Source organism: Chiloscyllium plagiosum, chromosome 10 (assembly GCF_004010195.1).
Source record: "Chiloscyllium plagiosum isolate BGI_BamShark_2017 chromosome 10, ASM401019v2, whole genome shotgun sequence".
NCBI lineage: Eukaryota > Metazoa > Chordata > Chondrichthyes > Orectolobiformes > Hemiscylliidae > Chiloscyllium > Chiloscyllium plagiosum.
Genome location: NC_057719.1, coordinates 2,437,845 through 2,457,042, shown reverse-complemented (window position 1 = coordinate 2,457,042; position 19,198 = coordinate 2,437,845). Strand labels below are relative to the sequence as shown.

The 19,198-nt window shown below is 47.1% G+C and overlaps 1 protein-coding gene across 2 annotated transcripts in view; it reads right to left on the bottom strand.

Annotated features, from left to right (window-relative positions):
* Positions 1-19,198, bottom strand: part of LOC122553337 (probable G-protein coupled receptor 132) — a 59,108-nt gene that overhangs the window by 31,826 nt on the left and 8,084 nt on the right. Inside the window, exon 1 of one of the 2 annotated variants that reach the window (XM_043696912.1) lies at positions 1,991-2,091. The exons of the other annotated variant lie outside the window; for it this stretch is intronic. The gene's annotated coding sequence lies outside the window, so the exon portion shown is untranslated. Of the gene's footprint in view, positions 1-1,990; positions 2,092-19,198 lie in introns of those variants that run through there. 2 annotated transcript variants of the gene reach the window in all.

Below are 19,198 nucleotides of genomic sequence, written 5' to 3'. Positions count from 1 at the left end.
TCTCTCTACACTGTCCCCCCATCAAACACCCCCAGGACAGGGACAGCACGGGGTTGGATACAGAGTAAAGCTCCCTCTACACTGTCCCCCATCAAACACCCCCAGGACAAAAACAGCACGGGGTTAGATACAGAGTAAAGCTCCCTCTACACTGTCCCCTATCAAACACTCCCAGGACAGGGACAGCACGGGGTTAGATACAGAGTAAAGCTCCCTCTACAGTGTCCCCCCTCAAACACTCCCAGGACAGGCACAGCACAGGGTTAGGTACAGAGTACAGCTCCCTCTACATTGTCCCCCATCAAACACTCCCAGGACAGGAGAGCACAGGGTTAGATACAGAATACAGCTCCATCCACACTGTCCCAATCAAATACTCCCAGGACAGGGACAGCACAGGGTTAGATACAGACTACAGCTCCCTCTACTCTGTCCCCATCAAATGATCCCAGGACAGGTTCAGCACAGGGTTAGATACAAAGTAAAGCTCCCTCTATACTGTCCCCCATCAAACACTCCCAGGACAGGGACAGCACGGGGTTAGATACAGAGTAAAGCTCCCTCTACACTGTCCCCCATCAAACACTCCCAGGACAGGGACAGCACGGGATTAGATACAGAATACAGCTTCCTCTACACTGTCCCCATCAAACACTTCTAGGACAGGGACAGCACTGGGTTAGATACAGAGTACAGCTCCCTCTACATTGTCCCCCATCAAATACACCCAGGACAGGGACAGCATGGGGTTAGATATAGAGTAAAGCTCCCTCTACACTGTCCCCATCAAACACTCCCAGGACAGGGACAGCACGGGGTTAGATACAGAGTAAAGCTTCCTCTAGTCTGTCCCCTATCAAACACCCCCAGGACAGGGACAGCACGGGGTTAGATACTGAGTAAAGCTCCATCTACACTGTCCCCATCAAACACTCCCAGGACAAGGACAGCACGGGGTTAGATACCGGGTAAAGCTCCCTCTACACTGTCCCCATCAAACACTCCCAGGACAGGGACAGCATGGGGATATATACAGTATAAAGCTTCCTCTACACTGTCCCCATCAAACACTCCCAGGACAGGGACAGCACGGGGTTAGATACAGAGTACAACTCCCAGGACAGGTTCAGCACAGGGTTAGATACAAAGTAAAGCTTCCTCTACACTGTCCCCATCAAACACTCACAGGACAGGGACAGCACTGGGTTAGATACAGAGTAAAGCTCCCTGTACACTGTCCCCATCAAAACTCCCAGGACAGGGACAGCACAGGGTTAGATACAGAGTACAGCTCCCTCTACCTTGTCCCCCATCAAACACTCCCAGGACAGGGACAGCACGGGGTTAGATACAGAGTAAAGCTCCCTCTACACTGTCCCCATCAAACACTCCCTGGACAGGGGCAGCACAGGGTTAGATACAGAGTAAAGCTCCCTCTACACTGTCCCCCATCAAACACTCCCAGGACAGGGGCAGCACAGGGTTAGATACAGAGTACAGCTCCCTCTACACTGTCCCCAACAAAAACTCCCTGGACAGTGACCAGCACAGGGTTAGATACAGAGTACAGCTCTATTGACGCTGCAATTAAAGTAAAACATTGCATGTGTTCAAAATCTAAAGCAAGCAACGAAAATTCTGGAGAAACATAACAGACACAAAGAAGGATCACTGGACTCAAAGCGGTTACTATTTCTCCCTCCACAGATTCTCCGAACCTTTTTGAGTTTCTCCAGCAGTTTCTGGTTTTATCTTGGATTCCCAGCATCTGCCATTCTTTAGTTTTATCTCTGCAAAGCTGTGTGTCCGTGCATAGGGTGCGACTGACAACACCCAGCCAGGTGCATGTTCAATAGCACACGGCTGTGATAGAAACGAGTATCAAACCTCCACGTGTTGGACAACAGCAATACACTTGGAGAACAGGAGCTCTCACTGGAAACATTCGGAAACATGCAGAGTGTGAGAGGCATACACCATCCACACTGACCTCCTCGCTAAGATTCTCTGCAGCAAGGCGAATTGTTCCCATTGCAATCTCACTGCCTGAAGGCTGAGTCTGAAGCTGCCTTTGTTTGGGGAGGAAGGGAAACAGGCTGCCTGGTTAAGGACAGTTTCCTTCCCCAAGGACTTCGTAGGAAGTGTTTGTTTTAACCGTTTGCCAGGATCTCATTGGTGAATCTAGCAACCACCTCAAACGCAACTGAGCCGTGACAACACCACTTCAAAAAGCCGGCTTGACTACTCCCAGTGCTGCAACAACAACAACAACAAAACATTGATGTAGCACCTTTCACATAGCACCACCTTGCCAGGCTCTCCACAGAGAGGAGCTGAAAATGTGTTGCTGGAACAGTGCAGCAGGTCAGGCAGCATCCAGGGAATAGGAGAATCGACGTTTTTGCCATAAGCCCTTCTTCAGGAATCTCCAGCATCTGCAGACCTCACTTTCTCCTCTCTCCAGAGAGCTTTACTGAGTCATTTCAAAATGAGGTAGCAGGTCAGGTGACCAAGAGGATGGTCAAAGAGGTCAGTTTTAAGGAGCATCTAGAAACATAGGAGTAGGCCATTCGGCCCCTCAAGCCTGCACCACCACTCAGTATAATTGGGGCTGATTACGCAATGACAGTATCCCATTCCAGCTTACTCTCAATACCCCTATATCTCTTTAGCCACAAGGGCTACATCCAGCTCCCTCTTGAATAAATCTAACAAACTGGCCCCACAGCTTCCTGTGGGATAAAATTCCACTGGTTCACAACTCTCCAACTGAAGAAATTCTTCCTCATCTCAGTCCTGAATGGCTTACCCTTTATTCTTGGACTGTAACTCCCTAGTTCTGCACTTCCCCAAAAACAGGAACATTCTTCCTGCATTTAGCCTGTCCAGTCCCATCAGGATATTATGTGTTTCTGTGAGACTCCACAACCTCATTTTTCTAAATTCCAGTGAGTACGAGCCCAGTCGATCTAAAATATTAATATTTAGGTTCCCTACAGAATGAAAACAGGCCCTTCGGCTCAACAAGTCCACACCAACCCTCTGAAGAGCAACCCACCCAGACCCATTCCCCCATGTTACATTTACCCCTGACTATTGTACCTAACACTATGGCCAATTTAGCATGGCCAATTCACCTGGTCTGAGGTAGGAAACCGGAGCACCCGGAGGAAACCCACACAGACACAGGGAGAATGTGCAAACTCCACACAGATAGTCACCCGAGGCTGGAATCCAACCCAGGTCCCTGGCGCTGTGAGGCAGCAGTGCTAACCACTGAGGCACCGTGCCACGCAGGAAGAGGATTTGAGAGGGACAGTTATAGTCATAGGGCCATAGAATGTGGAAACAGACCCTTCAGTTCACCTCGTCTATACTGAACAAGTTTCCCAAACTAATCGAGTGCCACTTGCCTGCATTTGGTCCAAATCCTTTGCAAGTCTATTGCTCAGACAGCACAAAGCTCAGTCCTCAGTGCCAGAGTGAAGGAAATCAGAGATAGTCGAGAGGCCTCAATGAGAGTTTCCTCCAGTCTGGAGAAGACAAGCAGGAGAATTTTAAAATTAAAGTTTTGCTGGACTTGAGCCAGTGTGTGTAGATCAGTGAGAATGCAAGGGATGGGAGAATGGGTCATTCTGCTACACCCAGAACCCACACCCACTCCCGTTTCTCCTCCAAGGACCCCAGCATTCCAGATATCAGTCTTCAGCCAATCAATTACAGGACATTGGTTAGGCCACTTTCAGAATACTGTGTGCAATTCTGGTCTCCCTCCTATTGGAAGGATGTTGTGGAACTTGAAGAGGTTCTTGTGAAACTTGAAAGGGTTCAGAAAAGATTTACAAGGATGTTGCCAGGGTTGGAGGGTTTGAGCTATAGGGAGAGGCTGAACAGGCTGGGGCTGTTTTCCCTGGAGCGTCGGAGGCTGAGGGGTGACCTTATAGAGGTTTATAAAATCAGGAGGGGCACGGATAGGGTAAACAGACTAGGTCTTTTCCCTGGGGTGGGGGAGTCCAGAACTAAAGGGCATTGGTTTAGGGTGAGAGGGAAAAGATGTTAAAGGGACCCAAGGGGCAACATTTTCACACAGAGGGTGGTGCGTGTGTGGAACGAGCTGCCAGAGGAAGTGGTGGAGGCTGGTACAATTACAACATTTAAGAGGCAGCTGGACGGGTATATGATTAGGAGGTCAGGCAGCATCCAGGGAAAAGGAGAATCGAGAACAGGAATCCTGAAGAAGGGCTTATGCCCGAAACGTCGATTCTCCTGTTCCCTGGATGCTGCCTGACCTGCTGCGCTTTTCCAGCAACACATTTTCAGCTCTGATCTCCAGCATCGGCAGACCTCACTTTCTCCTCCGGGTATATGATTAGGAAGGGTTTGGAGGGATATGGGCCGGGTGCTGGAAGGTGGGACTAGATTGGGTCGGCATGGACGCGTTGGACCAAAGGATCTGTTCCATGTTGTACATAGGCAGAAGTGAGGACTGCAGATGCTGGAAACCAGAGTTTAGGTCAGAGTGGTGCTGGAAAAGCACAACAGGCCAGGCAGCATCCGAGGAGCAGGAAAATCAACGTTTCGGGCAAAAGCCCTTAATCAGGAATGAAGACAGGGAGCCTCCAGGGTGGAGAGATAAATGGGTGGGGGTGGGGAGAAAGTAGCAAAGAGTACAATAGGGGTGGAAGATGAGGCGTTCTTCCTCCAGACATCGGGTGGTGAGTGAGCGGCGGTGAAGGAGGCCCAGGACCTCCATGTCCTCGGCAGAGTGGGAGGGGGAGTTGAAATGTTGGGCCATGGGGCGGTGTGGTTGATTGGTGCGGGTGTCCCGGAGATGTTCCCTGAAGCGCTCTGCTACGAGGCGTCCAGTCTCCCCAATGTAGAGGAGACTGCATCGGGAGCAATGGATACAATAAATGATATTGGTGGATGTGCAGGTAAAACTTTGATGGATGTGGAAGGCTCCTTTGGGGCCTTGGATGGAGGTGAGGGAGGAGGTGTGGGCGCAGGTTTTGCAGTTCCTGCGGTGGCAGGGGAAGGTGCCAGGATGGGAGGGTGGGTTGTAGGAGGGCTTGGACCTGACCAGGTAGTCACGGATACAATAGGTGAGTGGGGGTGGGAATGAAGGTGATAGGTCAGAGAGGAGGGTGGAGCGGATCCATGTTGTACATCTCTATAACTCTATGATATGAAGAAACAGCTGGAAGTACAGGATACTGCAAAGGCAATGGGCCCTGACAACATTCCAGCAATAGTACTGAAGACCTGTGTTCCAGAACTTGCCGCTCCCCTCGCTAAGCTGTTCCAGTACAGTTACAACACTGGCACCTACCCGACAATGTGGAACATTGCCCAGGTATGTCCTGTACACAAAAACCAGGACAATTCCAACCTGATCAATTACTGCCCCATCAGTCTACTCTCGATCATCAGGAAAGTGTTGGAAGGGGTCACCAACAGTGCTATCAAGCAGCACCTGCTCAGCAATAACCTGCTCAGTGACGCCCAGTTTGGGTTCCCCCAGGGTCACTCAGCTCCTGACCTCATTACAGCCTTGGGTCAAACATGGACAAAAGAGCGGAATTCCAGAGGGGAGGGGAGAGGGACAGCCCTAGACATCGAGGAGCCCTAGCAAGATGGAATCAATGGATTCCGGGGGAAAACACTCCGCTGGTTGGAGTCATATCTGGCACATAGGAAGATGGCTGTGGTTGTTGGAGGGTCAGTCATCTCAGCTCCAGGCCAGACTTCATTAGTAAGTGTACAGAAGACTGCATGCCCAAGAAATTAATGGGAATGATTCCCAAGATTTGGAGATGCCGGTGTTGGACTGGGGTGTGCAATCTCTAACGGATTAGAGACTTAACAAACAATCAAGGTATTTTTCAATGTCTAATTTCAATGTATAATGTGGGCGGCACGGTGGCACAGTGGTACTGCTGCCTCACAGCGCCAGAGACCTGGGTTCAATTCCCGCCTCAGGTGACCGACTGTGTGGAGTTTGTACATTCTCCCCGTGTCTGTGTGGGTTTCCTCCGGGTGCTCCGGTTTCCCCCCACAGTCCAAAGATGTGCAGGTCAGGTGAATTGGCCAGGCTAAATTGCCCGTAGTGTTAGGTTAAGGGTATGGGTGGGTTTCACTTCGGCGGGTCGGTGTGGACTTGTTGGGCCGAAGGGCCTGTTTCCACACTGTACGTAATCTAATCTAATCTTCATTAACATTACACTGTAAACTTTTGCTATAAATTCTGTGTCCTACAATCTTATACTCCACAGCCACCTGATGAAGGAGCAGTGCTCTGAAAGCTAGTGCTTCCAATTAAACCTGTTGGATTATAACCTGGTGTTGTGGAATGATTCCTAACTGGAAACTATGAATGAACCGGGAAATCCCCTCCCTACTGAAGTCCAGGTCTGAGACGTAAAGTCAGGCAACCCTGATCTACACAGGAAATCCAGGTTCGACCTTCATAAAGGCATGAGAGATGCTGTGAGGCAATATCAATCTAAGCTTGAGTCCTAGACCAATCAGATCGTCACCTGTCATTTGTGACAAGGCTTATGTGACACAACAGGCTACAAAGCAAAATCGATCAGAATCGCAGGCAACAGACCATCCGTACTGAGCTCAATGCATTCTAGCCTTGCTGTGAACAGAACGCAGTGAAACAATGTGACCTATTCAGACAGCCTCAGGTGTCCCTGTCCCCACGGTCACTGCTGCTAAGGTCAGATCGGCTTTTGGAGAGTGAACCCACGGAAAGCGACTGGCCTGGGTGGAGTCTCCAGCCATGCACTCAGACCCAGGACTGACCAGCTGGTGGGTGTATTCGCAGATGTCTTTAACCTCTCTTCACTACGATCAGAAGTCCTGACCTGCTTTAAGAAGACCACCATCATCCCAGTGTCAATGCAATATCCTGCGGCGTGCCTCAATGCATCCCGCCCGGTAGCTCTGGCTAACATCGTTATGAAATCCTTTGAGAGGTGAGTCATGGCTGACATCAGCTCCAGCCTCCCAGCCTGCCTCGATCCTTCACACTTTGTCTACCAGTGTAACAGGGCAGACACCATCCCCCTGGCCCTACACCATCCCTGGAACATCGGGGTAACAAGGATACCTACGTCAGGCTCCTACGTATTGGTTTAAGTTCTGCCATCAACACCATAATTCCAAACAAACCCGTCTCTAAACCCTGAGACCTCGGTCTCGGGTCCCCCCCCGTCTGTAACTGGATCCTCGACTTCCTGCCCCATAGATCACAATCAGTAAGAACAGACAGCAACACCTCCTCCACAATAACCCTCCACACCTGTGTCCCGCAAGGCTGTGACTCAGCTCCCTACTATACTCCCCATACACTCAGACTGTGTGGCCAAATTCTGTCCTCACTCCATTTTACAAACTGGAATTGAAAATTCCAGATCTCCAGGGTGGCATCGTGGCTCAATAGTTAGTACTACTGCCTCACAGTGCCAGAGACCGGGGTTCAATTCCAGCCTCAGGTGACCGCATGGAGTTTGCACATTCTCCCCGTGTCTGTGTTTGTTTCCTCTGGCAGCTCTGGTTTCCTCCCAAAGCCCAAAGATGTGCAGGTTAGGTGCATTGGTCACACACTCAATTGCCCATAATGTCTGGCTAGGTGGGTTGGCCATGAGAATTGCAGGGTTACACGAGTGGGTGGGATGCTCTTCAGAGTTCCACTAGGGACTTGATGGGCTGAATGGCCTGTAGGGATTCTATGATTCCAGATTCCAACAGCAGGATATATAGCTATTCTACCTGCTCCAGCTGTTTGTAACAGCTTTGAATTAAATAAACTCCGTTGCACTTTCTACAAGAGCTCTGCAATCTCTCCTTTATCAAGCATTCTAACATCTGAAAACTATTGCTGAATCTGCTTCCATCGCCCTTCCAGATCATTGAAACTCATTCCCTAAAAAACATTTTCTTGTTTAAACTCTGCTTCGTGTACCAATGGTCCCCTGATTACGAACCACCCCCACCTTCAATTGGTTTGATTTGATTTGTTGTTGTTATGTGTACCTAAGTACGGTGATGATTTGGAGATGTCGGTGTTGGACTGGGGTGTACAAAGTTAAAAATCACACAACACCAGGTTATAGTCCAACAGGTTTAATTGGGAGCACTAGCTTTCAGTAGCCCATCTGATGAAGGAGCAGCGTTCCGAAAGCTAGTGCTTCCAAATAAACCTGTTAGACTATAACCCGGTGTCGTGTGATTTTTAACTTTATAATCTGGTGTTGTGCAATGTTTAACTAAGCACAGGGGAAAGTTTTGTCTTGCGAGCAGTACAGACAGATCATATTAAACAAGGACATTCTGAGCATAGGTTACTTAATCAGAGCGGGGCATACAAGGTTACACTGCACAGGAGGGGCACGGAGCAAGATCAATATTCGATTGAAATTAGACAGGTCCATTCATCAGTCCATTAACAGCGGGGAAGACGCTGTTCTAGAACCTGTTGGTGTGTGTGTTCAAGCTTCTGTGTCGTCAGCCTGGTGGGAGAGGTCATAGGAAATCATTACCGGGGTGGGAGGGGTCTTTGATGTTGGCAACGTCTTCACAGCAACGAGGAGTGCAGATGGAGTCCATGGATGGGAGGTTGGCTTCAGTGATGGTCTGGGCTGTGCACGCAGCCTTCTGTAGTTTCTTACAGTCCTGGACAGACCAGCTGCTGTACCAGGCTGTTATGCACCCAGACAGTATGCTGTCGATGGTGCATCTGTAAACGTTGGTGAGGTGCCGTACGGACATGTGGAATTTCCTGAGACTCCTGAGGAAGAAGAGGCGTCGTTGTGCCATCTTGACGCGGGAGGTCCAGGACACAATTGTTGGTTATTTCTCTACCTTAAGGACTGCCCCAGCTACACCAGTCTCCTCAATTCCCTCAAACTGTCTATCCTTCTCGTAAGGACTTGGAAAACTCTGCCAGGACGGTGTTGGAGGGACTTTTGATAAGTAGGGTCCGAAATAATGGGAGCGAGATCTGAAAAGTGTGCTGAAAGTTTATATTTATCGTTACCCAAATGGAAACTTGGGTTCGAAAGCAGAGCTCAGCAGTTTTTGGATTTCCAATTCTGTGAAGACATCGTGCTTAATTTCCAAGGATCAGAAATGCATCAATATCACCAGTGAATCACAGCCAGGGATCCCAAGAAGGTATGACTGTTTTTACATAACCCTTCAAGTTACCCGTTGTGGTAATGTGTGAGATGTTTCCTGTGTTGAGCTTTTGCAAGCCAGGAAAGAGAGAAACCAGAGGCCAGCGGCAGATCAATTCTAGCAGGTGTGCTGTTTGACAGTCCAAAAATAGTCAAAGTAACTGGAAAACCAGAGTTCTCTTCCCGAGGGTTTGGTGAGAAAGATCAGTGAGTTAGCTGCTGGCCGTCTGCTGAAGAGCGGGGAAAAGAGAGAATCACAACCAGCAAATGTGCAGACAATCTCTAAAAAAAATATGAGTTAAAAAGTTAAACAGTAAAAATAGGAAAGATGTCTGACTCAGACTGAATGTTTGCTAAAATAGGGTCATGTACAGCACAGAAACAGACCCTTCAGTCTAACTCCTCCATGCCGACCAGATATCCCAACCCAATCTAGTTCCACCTGCCAGCACCCGGCCCATATCCCTCCAAACCCTTCCTATTCACATACCCATCCAAATGCCTCTTAAATGTTGCAATTGTACCAGCCTCCACCACTTCCTCTAGCAGCTCATTCCACCACTTTCTGTGTGAAAAAGTTGCCCCTTAGGTCTCTTTTATATTTTTCCCCTCTGACCCTAAATCTATGCCCTTTAGTTCTGGACTCCCCCACCCCAGGGAAAAAAATTGTCTATTTATTCTATCCATGCCCCTCATGATTTCATAAACCTCTATAAGGTCACTCCTCACCCCTCAGCTCCAGCGATACAGCCCCAGCCTATTCAATCTCTCCCTGTAGCTCAAACCCTCCAACCCTGGCAACATCCTTGTAAATCTTTTCTGAACCCTTTCAAGTTTCACAAATTGCACACAATATGCCAAAAGTGGCCCAACCAATGTCCTGTACAGCCACAACATGACCACCAAATTCCTGTACTCAATACTCTAACCAATAAAGGAAAGCATACCAAATGCCTTCTTCACTATTCTATCTACCTGCAACTCCACTTTCAAGGAGCTATGAACCTGCATTCCAAGGTCTCTTTCTTCAGCAACACTCCCTAGGACCTTACCATTAAGTGTATAAGTCCTACTAAGATTTACTTTCCCAAAATGCAGCACCTCTCATTTATCTGAATTAAACTATCCAGGTGGATAGTGCTGTTAAGAAGGCATACGGTGTGTTAGGTTTCATTATCAGTCTTTTTCCTAGGATGATGATGTCAGCGTGTACGAGGGGGCATAACTACAAATTGAGGGGTGATAGATTTAAGACAGATGTCAGAGGCAGGTTCTTTACGCAGAGAGTGGTAAGGGCGTGGAATGCCCTACCTGCGCTGCTCCTTGGATGCTGCCTGAACTGCTGTGCTCTTCCAGCACCACTAATCCAGAACCTGCTAATGTAGTTAACTCAGCCACATTAGAGAGATTTAAAGAATCCTTAGATAAGCACATGGATGATTTTGGGATAGTGTAGGGGGACGAGAATAGTTCACAGGTCGGCGCAACATTGAGGGCTGAAGGGCCTGTTCCGTGCTATATTGTTCTATGTTCTATGTTCTAACTCCATCTGCCACTTCTCAGCCCATTGGCCCATCTGATCAAGATCCTGTTGTAATCTGAGATAACCTTCTTCGCTGTCCGCTACACCTCTAATTTTGGTGTAATCTGCAAACTTACTGACTGTACCTCTTATGTTCATATCCAAATCATTTATATAAATGACAAAAAGTAGAGGACTCCTTGTGGCACTCCACTGGTCACAGGCCTCCAGTCTCTAAATGGCTAGTTCTCCCTCTATTCCATGAGATCTAAACTTGCTCACCAGTCTCCCATGGGGAATTTTGTCAAAAGCCTTACTGAAGTCCATATAGATCACATCTACTGCTCTGCCCTCATCAATCCTCTTTGTTACTTCTTCATAAAACTCAATCAAGTTTGTGAGACATGATTTCCCACGCACAAAGCCATGTTGACTATCCCTAATCAGTCCTTGCCTTTCCAAATACATGTACATCCTGTCCCTCAGGATTCCCTCCAACAACTTGCCCACCACCGAGGTCAGGCTCACCGGTCTATAGTTCCCTGGTTTGTCCTTACCACCCTTCTTAAACAGTGGCACCATCTTCCTGGGTTAAAGCACTGAATCTTCCTTTTTGCTGTTTGCAATAATATATTTCCACATTGTCATAAATAGAAGACCATAGGGTGATAGGAGATATGAACAGGAGGAGGCTGTTCAGCTCCTCAAGCCTGCTATGCCATTCTATAAGGTCATGGCTGATCCAAAATTCCTCATGTCCTATTTCCTGCCCTTTTCCTGGATTTCCCAACAGATGAACAATCTGTCTGTCTCAGTCTTAAATATACACAAATACTTTGCCCCACAGCGCTCTGTGGCAGGGAGTTCCAAAGACTCACAGCCATCAGATGAGAGGTACCTTCATGATTGTTCTTCACTGTGTAATAAATTTGTGTTCTTTTGTTAAAGTAGAATTAACAGCCTAATGTGAATATGCTCACTGACTGGTTACCATGGTAATCACATTGTGAAGAAAGACTATGTTCTGTCAAGCCAGGCCTCACTCTAAGACAGATATTGTATTGGACAGATGTCATTACACACCTTCTTGGATCCTGGCCTCCTGGCTCAGAGTTTGGGATGCTACCACTGCAACAGAACAACCCAGGGAATTAAAGGCTGGTTTGGAAGCTGACAATGTGGGCGAGTATTGGGATCGAACTTGTGACCTATGACTTGTCTAGAATTACCATCAGCTTGACCATAATCAAAGCCTAAATCGAAGCAAAATGGTTATTGAGGAGAAGTCAACAACTGTGACCCAAAGAGAGTAATTTGAGGAAGAAAGAAACTCATTAAAGTCAGATTGGGTGAGAGATCGCCTGCTGGTACACTGTATAGATATCATTAGTTTCACACCTTCACAGAAATGAGCTTCATAGTGACATAATTCACGTCTGGCCTTCAAACACAAGAGTGAGTCACAGACTAATGTTTGGGTACAATAACAACATTTAAAAGGCGTCAGGATGGGTACATGAATAGGAAGGGTTTAGAGGGTTAAGTGCTGGCAAACGGGACGAGACTAATTTAGGATCCCTGGTCAAGGAGATCCGGCATAAACAAGTTGGCTGACAGCTTACAGGTGCAGAAAGATCTGGGTAACAGGCAACAGGCATTATAACAACAAGTCCTTTAAACATAGTAAAACATCCCAAGGCAATTCATTGTGGTGTAATCTAACATGCATTTGACCCTGGACACCATCCAGGACAAAGCAGCATAATCACTCCATCCACCTTCTTCAATAACCACTCTCTCCCCCACCGACACTCAGTTGCAGCAGTGTGGACCATCTACAAGATGCACTGCAGAAATTCATCAAAAATCCTCAGACAGCACCTTCCAAACCCACAACCCCTTCCATCTAGAAGGATGATGGCAGCAGATACATGGGAACACTATCTCTTGCAAGTTCCCCTTCGAGCTACTCACCATCCCGACTTGGAAATATATCGCCAATCCTTCAGTGTCACTGGGTCAAAATCCTAGAATTCCCTCCCTAAGGGCATTGTGGGTCTAACTACATGACATAGACTGCAGTGGTTCAAGAAGGCAGCTCACCCCCACCTTCTCAAGGGGCAACTAGGGACCGGCAATTAATGCTGGGCCCAGACAGTGACACCCACATCCCACAAAAATGAATAAATATCATCCAAGTTCAGTGGGTAATAGGGAAGGCAAATGGAATATTGGTCTTTATTTCAAAGGGAATGGAATATAAATATAATGATAAAACTGTACAAGGCCGGGTCAGACCGCAGTTGGAATACTGTGAACAATTTTGGATTGTCACCTAAGGAAAGATACACTAGAGGTATCCAGAAAAGGTATATTCGGCTGATCCCAGGTAGGGAGGGATTGAGGAGAGGCTGAGAAGATTGGACCTGTACTTATTTGAATATAGAAGAATGAGGATCAGAGCAGACTCACTGGACAGAATGGTCTACTCTGACCATGTTATATGGTCTTACAATGAAGCAAATCATTCACCTAATGTTCCTAGCTGGTGACGTAGTGATAGTTTTACATAGTGATAGTGACTGGACAGAACCCCAAGTTAATGTTGCAGGCACATGGATTTGAATCTCACTGGAGCAGAAGGTGAAATCTGAGATCATTAAGTCTGGAAATTAAAAGCCAGTCCAATAGCGACTGTGTAACCACTCTCGGTCGTTTTAAAAACCCTTTGGTCCACCAAACGTTCTTTAGGGAGGGAAATCTGCTTTCCTTACCTGATCTGATCTTCACGTAACTCCAGATCTACAGCAATGTAACCAACTCTAAACTGTCCTCCGATATCCCGCAGAGGATTCCCTCTGCAACTGGATCCTCATCTTCCAAACCCACAGACAGCAAACGGTAGGGCTAGGCAATAACCCCTCCTCCGACGCTCCAGGGAAAACAGCCCCAGCCTGTTCAGCCTCTCCCTGTAGCTCAGATCCTCCAACCCTGGCAACATCCTTGTGAATCTTTTCTGAACCCTTTCAAGTTTCACAACAACATCTTTCCAATAGGAAGGAGACCAGAATTGCACGCAATATACTTACAATGGCCTAACTAAAATCCTGTCCAGCCGCAACATGACCTCCCAACTCCTGTACTCAATACTCTGACCAATAATGGAAAGCATATCAAACACCTTCTTCACTATCCTGTCGACCTGCGACTCCACTTTCAAGGAACTGTGAACCTGTACTCCAAGGTCTCTTTGTTCAGCACACACTCTAGGACCTTAGCATTAAGTGTATAAGTCCTGCTAAGATTTGCTTTCCCAAAATGCAGCACCTCGCATTTATTGGAATTAAACTCCATCTGCCACTTCTTTTTTTTTAGATTAGATTCCCTACAGTGTGGAAACAGGCCCTTCGGCCCAACAAGTCCACACCGACCCTCCAAAAAGCAACCCACCCAGACCCATTCCCCTACATTTATCCCTTCACCTAACACTATGGGCAGTTTAGATTACATTAGATTACTTACAGTGTGGAAACAGGCCCTTCGGCCCAACAAGTCCACACCGACCCGCCGAAGCGTAACCCACCCATACCCCTACATTTACCCCTTTTACCTAACACTACGGGCAATTTAGCATGGCCAATTCACCTAACCTGCACATCTTTGGACTGTGGGAGGAAACCCACGCAGACACAGGGAGAATGTGCAAACTCCACACAGACAATTGCCTGAGGTGGGAATTGAACCCGGGTCTCTGGCGCTGTGAGGCAGTAGTGCTAACCACTGTACCACCGTGCCACCCTTAGAAGTTGACTGCAGTGAGCCTGACGTGAGTTGAACACGCAACCTGCTGATCTGGAGTCAGACGCGCTACCATTGCACCACAAGCTCACAAGCTCTCGGCCCATTGGCCCATCTGATCAAGATTCTGTTGTAACCTGAGGTAACCCTCATCGCTGTCCACGACACCTCCAATTTTGGTGTTATCTGCAAATTACTAACTGTACCTCTTATGCTCGCAACCAAATCATTTATGTAAATGACAAAAAATAGCGGATCCAGCACCGATCCTTGTGGCACTCCACTGGTCACAGGTCTCCAGTCTGAAAAACAACCCTCCACCACCACCCTCTGTCTTCTGACTTTGAGCCAGTTCTGTATCCAAATGGTTAGTTCTCCCTTTATTCCATGCGATCTAACCTTGCTAATCAGTCTCCCATGGGGAATCTTGTCGAACGTCTTACTGAAGTCCATATAGATCATATCTACTGCTCTGTCCTCATCAATCTTCTTTGTTATTTCTTCAAAAAATTCAATTAAGTTTGTGAGACATAATTTCCCATGCACAAAGCCATGTTGACTATCCCGAATCAGTCCTTGCCTTTCCAAATACATGTACATCCTCTCCCTCAGGATTCCCTCCAACAACTTGCCCACCACCCGAGGTCAGGCTCACCGGTCTATAGTTCCCTGGCTTGTCTTTACCGCCCTTCTTAAACAGTGGCACCACATTTGCCAACCTCCAGTCTTCCGGCACCTCACCTGTGACTATCGATGATACAAATATCTCAGCAAGAGGCCCAGTAACCATACTCTAGCTTCCCACAGAGTTCTCAGGTACACCTGATCAGGTCCTGGGGATTTATCCACCTTTATGCATTTCAAGACATCCAGCACTTCCTCCTCTGTAATCTGGACATTTTGCTCGATGTCACCATCTATTTCCCTACGGTCTATATCTTCCATATCCTTTTCCACAGTAAATACTGATGCAAATACTCATTTAGTATCTCCCCCATTTTCTGTGGTTCCACACAAAGGCCGCCTTGCTGATCTTTGTGGGGCCCTATTCTCTCCCTAGTTACCCTTTTGTCCTTAATATATTTGTAAAACCCCTTTGGATTCTCCTTAATTCTANCTCCTGATTTCTCTCTTAAGTATACTCCTACTTCCTTTATACTCTTCTAAGAATTCACTCGATCTATCCTGTCTGTACCTGACATATGCTTCCTTCTTTTTCTTAACCAAACCCTCAATTTCTTTAGTCATCCAGCATTCCCTATACCTACTAGCCTTCCCTTTCACCCTGACAGACTTTCTCTGGATTCTCGTTATCTCATTTCTGAAGGCTTCCCATTTTCCAGCCGTCCCTTTACCTGTGAACATCTGCCCCCAATCAGCTTTTGAAAGTTCTTGCTTAATACCATAAAAATTGGCCTATCTCCAATTTTGAACTTCAACTTTTAGATCTGGTCTATCCTTCTCCATCACTATTTTAAATCTAATAGAGTTATGGTCGCTGGCCCCAAAGTGCTCCCCCACTGACACCTCAGTCACCTGCCCTGCCTTATTTTTCAAGAGTAGGTCAAGGTTTGCACCTTCTCTAGTCGGTACATCCACATCCTGAGTCAGAAAATTGTCTTGTACACGCTTAACAAATTCCTCTCCATCTAAACCCTTAGCACTATGGCAGTCCCAGTCTATGTTTGGAAAGTTAAAATCCCTTACCATAAACACCCTATTATTCTTACAGATAGCTGAGATCTCCTTACAAGTTGGTTTAATATTCCAATTGTTGAGAGATCACAGAACTCGCAGGTGCAGAGGGATCTGGGCATCTTTGGACATGAAGCCAGGAATGTATGGACGTTTTCTCTATTGTTCTAAGGGACGATGATGTCTCTGCTGAGTAAGACCTTTGTTGCTCACCCCCTAGTGTGAACACTCTTTCAAAAGAGCCAGTAGGTTTCACCCTGATGTGATGTCGAGGGATTCCTTTTCAGAAATGGGAGAGATCAGCTGATCAGCTTGTTAATAGCAAACCTTCCTCCACCTCAATCAGACAATAACAAGCACCTCTCCAACTAGTCACCTGAGTGAGAGACTATAGCAAAGCAAGTGGTTATCACCAGTCACTTGATTTCAAGGAAGCCTTCTTCAGATAATAATCTAGTGTCCAAAGTGAACTCGCAGTGACTCGTTTTTGAGAAACAAATTTAGCTATTTACACCAAGCATGAAATAGATCCCATTGTCTACCATCATCTAAATTGTTAGCACATATTAAATACAAAACATTTGGATAACACCAACAAAATGAACAATTTCATATTTTCCTAATTAAACCCCATTTACCAGATCTTTGCACAATCATTTTACTGATCTATATCCGTTTACAGCCATCACGTGTCCTCTTCAGATTCTACTTTCTGATCAACTTTGTGTCATCAGCAAAAGTAGTGAAGCATAATTTGAGTCATTTAATCAATTCATTTTAATGTGTAAAAGGTTAAGGTCCCTGCACTGATCCCTTCGACAGACCACTCATTTTTATTCACTCATGGGACATGAATGTCACTGGCTGGGCCCAGCATTAATTGCCCGTCCCTAGTTGCCCCTTGAGAAGGTGGGGGTGAGCTGTCTCCTTGAACCACTGCAGTCTATGTCATGTAGTTAGACCCACAATGCCCTTAGGGAGGGAATTCTAGGATTTTGACCCAGTGACAGTGAAGGAACGGCGATATATTTCCAAGTCGGGATGGTGAGTGACTTGAAGAGGAACTTGCAGGGGGTGGTGTTCCCATGTATCTGCTGCCCTTGCTCTTCTCGATGGAAGTGGTTGTGGGTTTTGAAGGTACTGTCTGAGGATCTTTGATGAATTTCCTGTAAATGGTACACACTGCTGCTACACTACATGTTCTGTCTATCCAGGCAGAAAGTGACTCGTTTACAGTGACTCTCCTGTTAGCTAGCCATTTTCCTACACAATGAACATCTATTTTTCCACAACATGTTTTGATGTTGCACCTTATTAAATGCCTTCTGGATTTCTGTTTTGACACAACAAACATTCCTTCCTCAATCAATTGGTCTATTATGATTTCCCTTTCACTGCGCCACAGTGGGCGGCACAGTGGCACAGTGGTTAGCACTGCTGCCTCACAGCGCCAGAGACCCGGGTTCAATTCCCGCCTCAGGCGACTGACTGTGTGGAGTTTGCACGTTCTCCCCGTGTCTGCGTGGGTTTCCTCTGGGTGCTCCGGTTTCCTCCCACAGTCCAAAAATGTGCAGGTTAGGTGAATTGCCCATAGTGTTAGGGGCAGGGGTAAATGTAGGGGAATGGGTCTGGATGGGTGGCGGGTCAGTGTGGACTTGTTGGGCTGAAGGGCCAGTTTCCACACTGTAAGTAATCTAATTACAAAAGCAGACTCTGCCTGATCATCTCAATTATTTCTAAGTGCTCTGCTGTCATGTCTTTCAGAATGGTTTCGAACAGTGAACTCGCCGCACGTTTCCTGTTTTCTGCATCCCTCCTTTATCGAGCCATAAAGTCACACATGTGACTTCACAATCTAATGGCACCTTCCACCTCCCATGACCTGGGAGCTTTAGAAAATTATATCACAGCAATGTTCTCATTTGCCACTTCTTTTCAGGCCCAGGGAGGAAGTCCATCAAGACTTGGGCACCTTTCAGCCCAGAATTGCAACAATTTACTCAGTACCATTTCCCTTGACACTCCCAATACCAGTACAGCATGGGGTTAAATACGGAGTATATCTCCCTTCACACTGTTTCCATCAAACATTCCCTGGACAGGAACAAAGAGGGTTAGACACAGGCACAGGGTTAGATACAGAGTAAAGCTCCCTCTACACTGTCCCCCATCAAACACTCCCAGGACAGGGACAGCACAGGGTTAGATACAGAGTAAAGTAGTCTCCACTCTTTCAAACTAAAAACACTGTCCCCATCCAAACACTCACAGGACAGGTACAGCACAAGGTTAGAGAGAGAGAAAATCTCCCCTTACTGTTTTAAACATAAAGTAAAGCTCCCTCTACACTGTCCCCATCATACACTCCCAGGACAGGGACATCACAGGGTTAGATACAGAGTAAAGCTCCCTCCACACTGTCCTCCATCAAACACTCCCAGGACAGGGACAGCACAGGGTTAGATACAGAGTAAAGCTCCCTCTACACTGTCCCCCATCAAACACTTCCAGGACAGGGACATCACAGGGTTAGATACAGAGTAAAGCTCCCTCTACACTGTCCCCCATCAAACGCTCCCAGGACAGGGACATCACAGGGTTAGATACAGAGTAAAGCTCCCTCTACACTGTCCATCATCAAACACTCCCAGGACAGGGACAGCACAGGATTAGATACAGAGTAAAGTGCCCTCTACACCGTCCCCCATCACACACTCACAGGGCAGGGACAGCACAAGGTTAGAGAGAGAGAAAATCTCCCTTTTTTGTTAAACAGGAAGTAAGCCTTCCTATACACTGTCCCCATCACACACTCACAAGACAGGGACAGCATGGGGTTAGTTACAGAGTGAAGCTCCCTCTACACTGTCCCCCATCAAACACTCCCAGGGACAGGGACAGCATGGGGTTAGTTACAGAGTGAAGTTTCCCCTACACTGTCCCCATTCAAGCACTCCCAGGACAGGGACAGCACAGGGTTAGATACAGAGTAAAGCTC